This window comes from Vicia villosa, linkage group LG6, assembly GCF_029867415.1.
Source record: "Vicia villosa cultivar HV-30 ecotype Madison, WI linkage group LG6, Vvil1.0, whole genome shotgun sequence".
Taxonomy (NCBI): Eukaryota; Viridiplantae; Streptophyta; class Magnoliopsida; order Fabales; family Fabaceae; genus Vicia; species Vicia villosa.
The window spans coordinates 47,970,752-47,980,089 of record NC_081185.1 but is presented as its reverse complement, the minus strand read 5'-3'; the positions used below and the strand labels follow the sequence as shown (position 1 = coordinate 47,980,089).

General features: G+C 34.5%; 1 pseudogene; it reads left to right on the top strand.

The window, feature by feature from the left end:
* The first annotated feature begins 3,311 nt into the window (after positions 1-3,311).
* LOC131611493 (uncharacterized) lies at positions 3,312-8,143 on the top strand (annotated as a pseudogene).
* Positions 8,144-9,338: the final 1,195 nt, after the last annotated feature.

Sequence of the window (9,338 nt, the reverse complement as noted above, 5' to 3'; positions counted from 1 at the left end):
ATGCTTATAAGAAGCCCGTGGGTCCTTGTACGAAGCCCAAGAGGAGGCTATCCGAGGGTCCTTGCATTGTAAGCCCAAGAGGAGGCTATGGGAGGGACAATCGAGGGTCCTTGCATTGTAAGCCCAAGAGGAGGCTATGGGAGGGACAAGTCGTTTGTACGAAGCCCAAGAGGAGGCATGGTATAGTTGGTTTGAGCTCTTAGAGCAATTTCACCGGGAAACCATACTCTATGTCCTAACCTAAACTAGGGGAGATTCTTTGCACGAAGCCCAATAGGAGGCTATGGGGAACCTAGTGTTGTACTAAGTTGAACAAGTATATATAACACGATCACAAATATGAACAAGTACGAACAAATATGAACAAGTACATGAACAAATATGAACAAGTATGAACAGTTATATATGACAAGGTGTGTGTATACAATGGAGTTTATGAAAGAAATATACCTGTAAGGATGATCCATTTGTAATATTTGGAATATTTGAGGTGAGTTCTTTGTGTTTGAAATCAAAGAAATAGGACAACTGTAAAGGGAAATATCATAGCTAAATTGTTATGTTTGATTATAGTTAAAATATCTTTCTGTTAGAGGATTGGACATAGCTAAAAACCAAGAAAATATTTATCATTTATATTTGTGATTAACTTGAGTTTAATTTAAAACAAATAAAAAAGTTCTTCAGTTTCCAAGCCTATTGGATGTGATGTTGCAGAATGCTCTCCTGTTAAAAGGGATTTTGTTGAAGTTGCTAATGAGGATGATGGAAGCAGTACGAGAATTACCAAAAATATAAAAATTGAGAAGGATTGGTTGACACGCTTCGTCTAATTTACGTTAAATTTTTCCTTAGTTATTTATTAAAACTTATGGCACTTTTCATGGCCTAAACTAATTCTACTTTGGATATTGGGGGCATGTGTTTAGCCCGATTATTATTACTTTGTTTTGGGGGCATGTGTTTAGCCCGATTATTATTACTTTGTTTTCGGGGCATGTGTTTAGCCCGACTTGTTTATGTTTAATTTCCTGCGAGGACATGTTTACATTAATTCTGCCATTTGTTTTTGGTTTTGTTTTAAGTTTCATTCCGTAAACATTAAGTTTCGTAGCATTTTACCCGTATATGCATGATCTTGGTTTATTATTCATGTTACATTACAATGGATCTACTGTCATTACTATTATTATTAGTAACGTTGCTACTGCCATGGCATTTCAACTGTCATGCTCTTGAGTAGTGGAAATTGTTCAAATTGGCATGTGAGTTATAAAATTGTGTGATTGTTATTGATGCTTCCCTTAAAGGTAAGGACATTCAAATTAAGCATAATTCATTATTATTATTTATTTGTGAAGTTTTCTAACCAATGTTATATGTTTGTTCAGGTTAGAAGATGCTGCAGCAATAAATTGGAAATAGAAAGTGTTACATGGCGAGAAGATACTTGAAGACTACTCATTTGGATAAAGCACTTCTTTCGAATTAGTGATTAGGATGCTGTATTTTTAATTATCATTATCATGTCCATCATGAATGTAATTGAAATTTCAAACTCATTTTGAGTAATATCAATGAAACAAATTTTTCATTCTAAGATTCAAATCTTTGAATTTCCAGCTTACACATAATTAACTGCATCATATTGGTATACTAGCTGATGAATTGAACTGATATTGAGTTGATATAAATATAATTTTTTGGAACAAAATTTAGATTACCCATGCTACTTGCCTTGCTAATGGATAACACCATAATTGAGCTATTTGATCATCTGTTTTTATTACTCTTGGCTGCCACTAGCTCTGTTATCAACAAATACTAATAATAACTATATGTTTTTTGCATTCCTCAAGGTATTGTATGATTGTAGCATTAAGTATGCACTATTTCTAAGGTGTCTTTCTACATTCTAATTTTTTCACAGTACCAATAAGCATAACAAATTATCTTCATAGATTTAATTAATATGCTATGCTATTGTTTATATTATACTATGTCCATACACACCTACTCATTTATGCTTTCTAAACATCAAGCTCATTTGTAGTTCTACATTACCTCTACTACTTTCAAAACTGACAGGAACATCCTTGCACTATTGTCATCTTTTGAAACTGCTGGAAAAGGATCTCATCAACACAGCAAATTCCAGATATAGGAGGAAGATGTTGATGAAAGACCGACAATCTAAACGGCAAAAACGAATTCAAGGTTTGTACGTGCAAAATGAACTCTTTGTATTTTATTTCCTCTCAATTATATCTAAACATTAGTTATTTTCTGTTAGATGAAAATTGTACACCAGTTACGCAAACATTTCGCCATGAAGCTTCAACAAGTAGACAATATCATGTCCCTAGAACTCCATTATCTCCTTTAATTGTTGGTAAATATTCAAAACAATCTTTATTTTCAATACTATTATGTCATTGTTTTCAATTGAAACGAATACTTTGATATTTTTATCTTGAAACTTTTATGCAGCTGCCAGTGGATTAACACATACAAATTCCATTGTTACATCATCTTATGACACGTATTCTTACGGTTCGAGGAAAATACTTAGTCATCCTACTGGTTTGACCTCATCCACGCTTGAGCATACAAATGATGCAGGTCAGGGATGCAAATCATATATACTTTTGTGTATATTAATTTGGATATATGTTTCTTTTAAATGATCCATGTCAGTTTGATTTATCTACTTCAGCGGCATCTAGGCGGCGTAGAATGATGTTAATTAGAAACAAGACGACACATCCAGCTAAACAAGTTTGTGGTTCGTATAACACCTTTACAATCGAATTCTGCCAAACCCGATACAATTTGTATATCAAGTATTGTACATTTATGTTTTCTATTTTTTTGTTGTATAGCCCTTGCTGAATCGACGACATACACTCCTGCGTCCGAAATATTAAACCTATCTACAACACATGTTACAAAACGTGTATCTCAACCAGCCAGTGTTCTTGAATCGATACCTTCCTTATCATTCGATTTTCATGAATATCCATCAGGCGAACCCGTGAACATTCAATGTATGTTGTTTCTTGAAACAATACTTTATTTGTATATAGTTTAGAATTTTTAGTACTCATTTTGTTATATCATGTTCCATTACCCCAGCAAGTACAACCATTGATAACGATACAAGTTTTCTTCGCTGCGACAAATATGATCAGGCTGAAACTGAAGGTATGCATACATATTCAGATCTTGAGAAACTGAGTTAGATTCAATGACTGTATAATTCCATAAATTTTGCCTATGATCTTAATGATTTTTTGTTATTATCAATAGAAATGATAGATTTTGGAGATCCATTATATACGTGTTCGCATTGTGGGGCTGAGATGTAGTACGAGGAAAGATCTGACAAAAGTGACAATACCACCATAACTATTAGATTTTCACTTTGTTGTTCTAAGGGAATTGTTGAGCTTCCTTACGAAGTAAGGCCTCCGGATTTGCTAATTAACTTGATGAATGGTCAAGATCCAAGGAGCAAACATTACAAAGAAAACATACGAGCCTATAACAGTATGTTTTGTTTTACCTCCATGGGTGGGAAAGTACAACCAAACTCGAGTGGTGGTCCTCCCCAATTTATTCTTAGTGGGCAGAATTATCACAAAATGGGTAGCCTGATTCCAGATGAAGGAGCAACTCCCAAATTTGCCCAATTGTATATTTATGACACACAGAATGAAATATCTAATAGATATAGCCATTTCAGGTATATTCCTATGTTGGTGTTTTATGTTTTACTAGCTTTGGTACATTTTCTTTTGTGACAGACTCTTATATGGAAACATTATGCAGATCCATCGATAAAAAGACCGGTCTAGACAGAACATTAATTAAGGACATCACTAAGATGGTGGATGACCATAATGTCTTGGCCAAGTCTTTTAGAATGGTTCGCGACCACATACAACAAAATAACACGTCCAATTTCTGTTTAAGACTATTTAGAAATAGAACAAAGGATCCAAGAACACATAATTTGCCGTCGTGCGATGAGGTAGCTGCCTTGATTGTTGGGGATTCTCACAACCTTGAAGCTGGTCGAGATATTATTGTTAAGAAGAATCCTGGTTATTTGGAACAAATCAAAGAAACTCATTGTTCGTTCCTACCTCTTCAGTATCCGTTGTTGTTCCCATTTGGTGAAGACCAATATCATGAAAAAATCCCTTACAGAGAGTCTGTTATCAAAGGAGGAAAAAGGAAGAGACTACGAGTTACGTTTAGAGACTTTGTTGCATTTCACATACAGGAAAGGAAATTTGAACATGGAAGCATTGTGAATGCTGGTAGATTGTTTCAACAGTTTGTTGTCGACACTTTCTCCATGATTGAGTCACAAAGGTTATGTTGGCATCGCTTGAACCAAGCAACAATTAGATGTGATATATTAAGAGGTTTGCAAGAAGCAGTTCACAACGGAGAGAATAAACCATCTGAAGTCAGAAAACGTATCGTCCTACCTGTATCTTTTACCGGAGGACCACGGTACATGTTTAATAACTGTTAGGATGTAATGGCAATTTGCAAAAGGTTTGGGTATCCTGATTTGTTCAACACCATCACATGCAATGCTAATTGGCCAGAAATAAAGAACTTTGTTGCTGCAAGAGGCCTTACAGCCAGTGACCGTCCAAACATAGTATGTAGAATCTTTAAAGGAAAATTTGATCACATGATGAATGCGTTTAAACACGATAAAATCTTCGGAGAAATTGTTGCAGGTACTGTTAGTAGAAGTTTGTCTTCTCTTCAAATTATTGCCATGCTTTTTCTATAACTTATACTTGATTCATGTTGCTGTGTTCAATTGTTTAACAATAATTGTCATTCTTTTCTTTATGGATTGTTTGCTTGATGTTGCTGTTATCAAAGTTTAACATAATTAAAAATTATTCCATAGGGTAACTGAATTATCAAAGTTTAATTTACACATGTTTCATAGTTAGGGACATGTTGTTTCAAGTAGTGTAACCTACAACATGTTTTTTTTTACTAATGTCATATTGTTTTGCTTTAACTTATATTTGTTTCCAGTACTGTTATCAAAGTTCAATATTATTGAAAATTAATTTATACCTCTTTCATAATTAGGGACATATACTATAGAGTTCCAAAAGAGGGGTCTGCCACACGCACATATTTTGCTATGGCTTGAAGCATCAAATTCACTGAAAACCAAAACTGACATCGACAAGTTCATTTCTGCAGAACTACTCGATCGTAGTCTCTATCCAAACCTTGCAAATGTTGTTTCAAGTTTTATGTTGCACGGTCCCTGTGGAAAAGCCAACGTAAATTCCCCATGCATGAAAGATGGTAAATGCTCGAAGTATTTTCCAAAGGACTACCAGAATTCCACTATTGTTAGTGACGAAGGATATCCAAAATACCGGCGATGAGATAATGGTTTGTCTGTTGAGAAAAAGGGAATAAAATTGGACAACAGGTATGTAGTTCCTTACAATCCATAATTGTTGGTTAGATACCAAGCACATATCAATGTTGAGTATTGCAACAAGGGAAATGCTATCAAGTATTTGTTTAAGTATGTTAATAAAGGCCCTGACAGAGCCACTATTGGAATTTCAAATCAAGATGAAAATGGCCGAGTTTTGGATGAAATAAAACAGTACTATGAGTGTAGATATTTGGCTCCTTGTGAGGCTGTCTGGAGGATTTTTGAGTATGACATACATCAGAGGTGGCCTCCCGTAATAAGGCTTTTGTTTCACCTAGAAAACGAGCAGTCTGTAATGTTTCAGAAAGTAGTTCGGTTGAGTCTGTCATGAATCGTAATGAAGAAATTGATACAATGTTTTTGGCTTGGTTTGAGGCAAATAAAAAATTTCCAGATGGAAGGGACTTGACTTATGGTGATTATCCTTCAAGGTTTGTTTATGATAAAAGTGTTAGAGCGTGGCATCCGAGACAACGAGGTAACTCTATCGGAAGGCTTACATATATTCCTCCCGGGTGTGGTAATGTTTTTTATGTGAGACTCCTGTTGACTGTCCAAAAAGGGTGCACAAGTTACGATGATATTAAGACGGTTGCTGGAACAACTCACAAAACCTTTAAGGAAGCATGTGTTGCACTTGGATTGTTGCAAAACGACAAGGAATTTGTGGATGCCATTGTTGAATCCAGTCATTTAGCCTCTGGTGATCAGATGAGGAGATTGTTTGTTATGTTGTTGTTTATGGATTCAATGACAAATCCCTTTGTAGTTTGGGAAGCAACATGGAAACTTCTCTCCGATGGAATTTTGTATGACGCAAGGAAGAGGCTAAATAACCCAGGTAACAATTAAACATAAATTATATAAATATATTAATCACTTATATTTGCATACTTATTATGATCAATCTTACTGTGATCAATCTTACACTTATAAACATAATTTCTTTATATTTGTATGTTTAAATACATTTTCTGTGTTGTAGGTCTTGAAATTAGCGATGAGGAGTTGAAAAATCTTTGTTTGATTGAGTTTGAAAGATTGCTATCCATGAATGGCAAGTCTCTTTCTAATATTGAGTCGATGCCGCAACCTTCAAATTCAGACATGGCTCAGTTTAGAAATAGTTTAATGGCTGGTGAATTAAACTATGACAAAGAGGAGATGAATTCAACCCACGTGTCATTGATGAAAACACTGACTGCTGAACAGAGGTCGGTTTATGATCAAATAATTAATGTAGTGCTGACGAATTCGGGAGGTTTTTACTTCTTGCATGGGTATGAAGGCACCGGTAAGACATTTATTTGGAAAACTGTCTCAGCTTCTCTTAGATCACAAGGATTAATTGTCTTAAATGTTGCATCAAGTGGGATTGCATCTTTACTGTTACCTGGAGGAAAGACAGCTCATTCTATGTTTGGAATTCCGCTAGTTACAAATGAAACATCTGCTTGCAACATCAAAAAACACACTGATAGATGTGATCTTATCTTGAATTCCAAGCTTATTATATGGGATGAAGCTCCAATGTTAAATAGATTTTGTGCTGAAGCTGTCGATCGTTCTTTGAGAGACATGATGAGGACTATAGACGACTCTAACCAATATAAGCCATTTGGTGGTAAAGTGGTTGTTTTTGGTGGAGATTTCAGGAAAATCTTACCTGTTGTTAGAAAGGGTTGTAGGCATGACATCGTGTCAGCTTCGATAAACTTTTCTGATTTATGGAACTTCTGCAAGGTATTGACTCTGTCAAAGAACATACGGCTGTCAACTCCCAGCTCCAATGAAGTTTCTAAAGAAGTTAAAGAATTTTCAGATTGGATGCTTGATATTGGAAATGGTAGACAGTCCTCGAATGAGTCCGGAGAGAGCACACTTCATATTCCTGAAGATTTATTGGTCACTGATTCTCATAATCCTCTTTTGTGTCTGGTTGAATTAACGTATCCACTTCTTTTGCAGAAAATGAACAATTTGAAATACTATGAAGAAAGGGCATTACTATCTCCGACTCATGATTCCGTAGATATTGTTAATGAATTTGTTTTATCCTTAATTCCAGGTGATGAAAAGGAATATTTGAGTGCTGACTTGACGGTTCTTTCAGATGAAAATTGTGCAGTTCGTGCAGAATGGTTCACACCCGAATTCTTGAATGAAATGAAATGTTCAGGAATGCCAAACCACCGGTTAAGGCTGAAGATTGGAGTCCCGGTTATGCTTCTAAGAAACATAGACCAATCCAATGGCCTCTGCAATGGGACAAGGTTACTCATAAATGAACTTTGCCAAAATATTATTGGTGCCACTGTCATTACAGGAAAAAATATTGGTGATAAGATTTACATTCCGAGGATGAATTTGATTCCCTCTGATCCAAGTTTTCCATTTAAGTTTCAAAGGAGACAATTTCCAATTGCGTTGTGTTTTGCAATGACCATAAATAAAAGCCAAGGCCAGTCTCTTTCTCAGGTCGCTTTGTATTTACAACGCCCTGTATTCACTCATGGTCAATTCTATGTGGCTATTTCGAGGGTGAAGTCTAGAAAAGGATTGAAGATTCTTATTTTAGATGATGAAGGAAATCCGTGTGCGGACACTACAAATGTTGTTTATGGCGAGATTTTCGACAATTTGTAAGGATAAGGCGAGTATGTTAAATTTCTTTTGTATCTTGATTGTTAAAACCTGCATTTAGGATAGTTCAAGATTTATGCTATTACTGATGTGAAAGTTAATGGCATATCCTATTATTGTTGAATGAAATTTGGATGTTATTCATGATCTTTCTTTTGATGACACTTTTCAATTCTCATGTTATTCATGGTCTTTCTTTTGATGACACTTTTCAATTCTCTTTATCACAAACTGTTCAATTTTGTTGCTGTTTATTACTTCCAATTTTCACACAGTAATCTCTTTTTATTAAATACAAATATTATGGTTAAAGAATTAATTGATTACATACTTTGTATAAAATCAATGTATCATAATCACTATTATTTTTTTCCAATCAAATTGAAACAACATAAAACAAAATAATTTCTAATTCAAAGATTATAACTAATATTTTTTTCCAATCAAATTGAAACAGCAATAAAATATTTTTTTTAATATACGGAATTTTTACCCGTGCGAGGCACGGGTATAGACACTAGTTTTTAGTTAAATTGAAGATAATTTTTTATTTATTATTTAATGCAAGAAACGTTTCTCATTCAAGAATCTCTATACCCCGGTTTGTTTTTTATGCATTTCTCATTTTAATAATATTCACGACCAATAAATTGTAGCATTATCAATATTATTCAGTAAAACTAGTGTCTTACCCGTGCGTTCGCACAGGTACCCGTCATTTCCGCGCATTTAGGTTTAGGAAAATCAGAAATGTTAGGAAAAGATTAATAAGGTAGGTTAAAGGTTATCATAAAGAAAAATGGTGTGTGTAAAAGATAAGGGAACCACATAAAAAGAATTTCCCCTAAGATACAAAGAATTTGGGTCAAAGGTCGCAATGATTGTCCACCACAAAGGTTCATCGAAAACAAAAGCATCTACCACGATTCACCTTTATATATGGGACAACTCTTTTCATAAACATTATGATTATGAAAATGTAACATTTCTCAATTGTAGGACTAATTCTGCAAAGAAATCAAATCCAATGATTGATGAGCCTCCAACTATACCTTGTATGAGCAATGAAAATTATTCGATCTCTAAATATACAAAATGACAATTTAGTTTTTAAATTTAAGTCATAATCCAATTTATTTCATATATGTAAGTGCAATGTAACAAATCCTTAAGTTAGAAGATTCATATCCTATAGCAG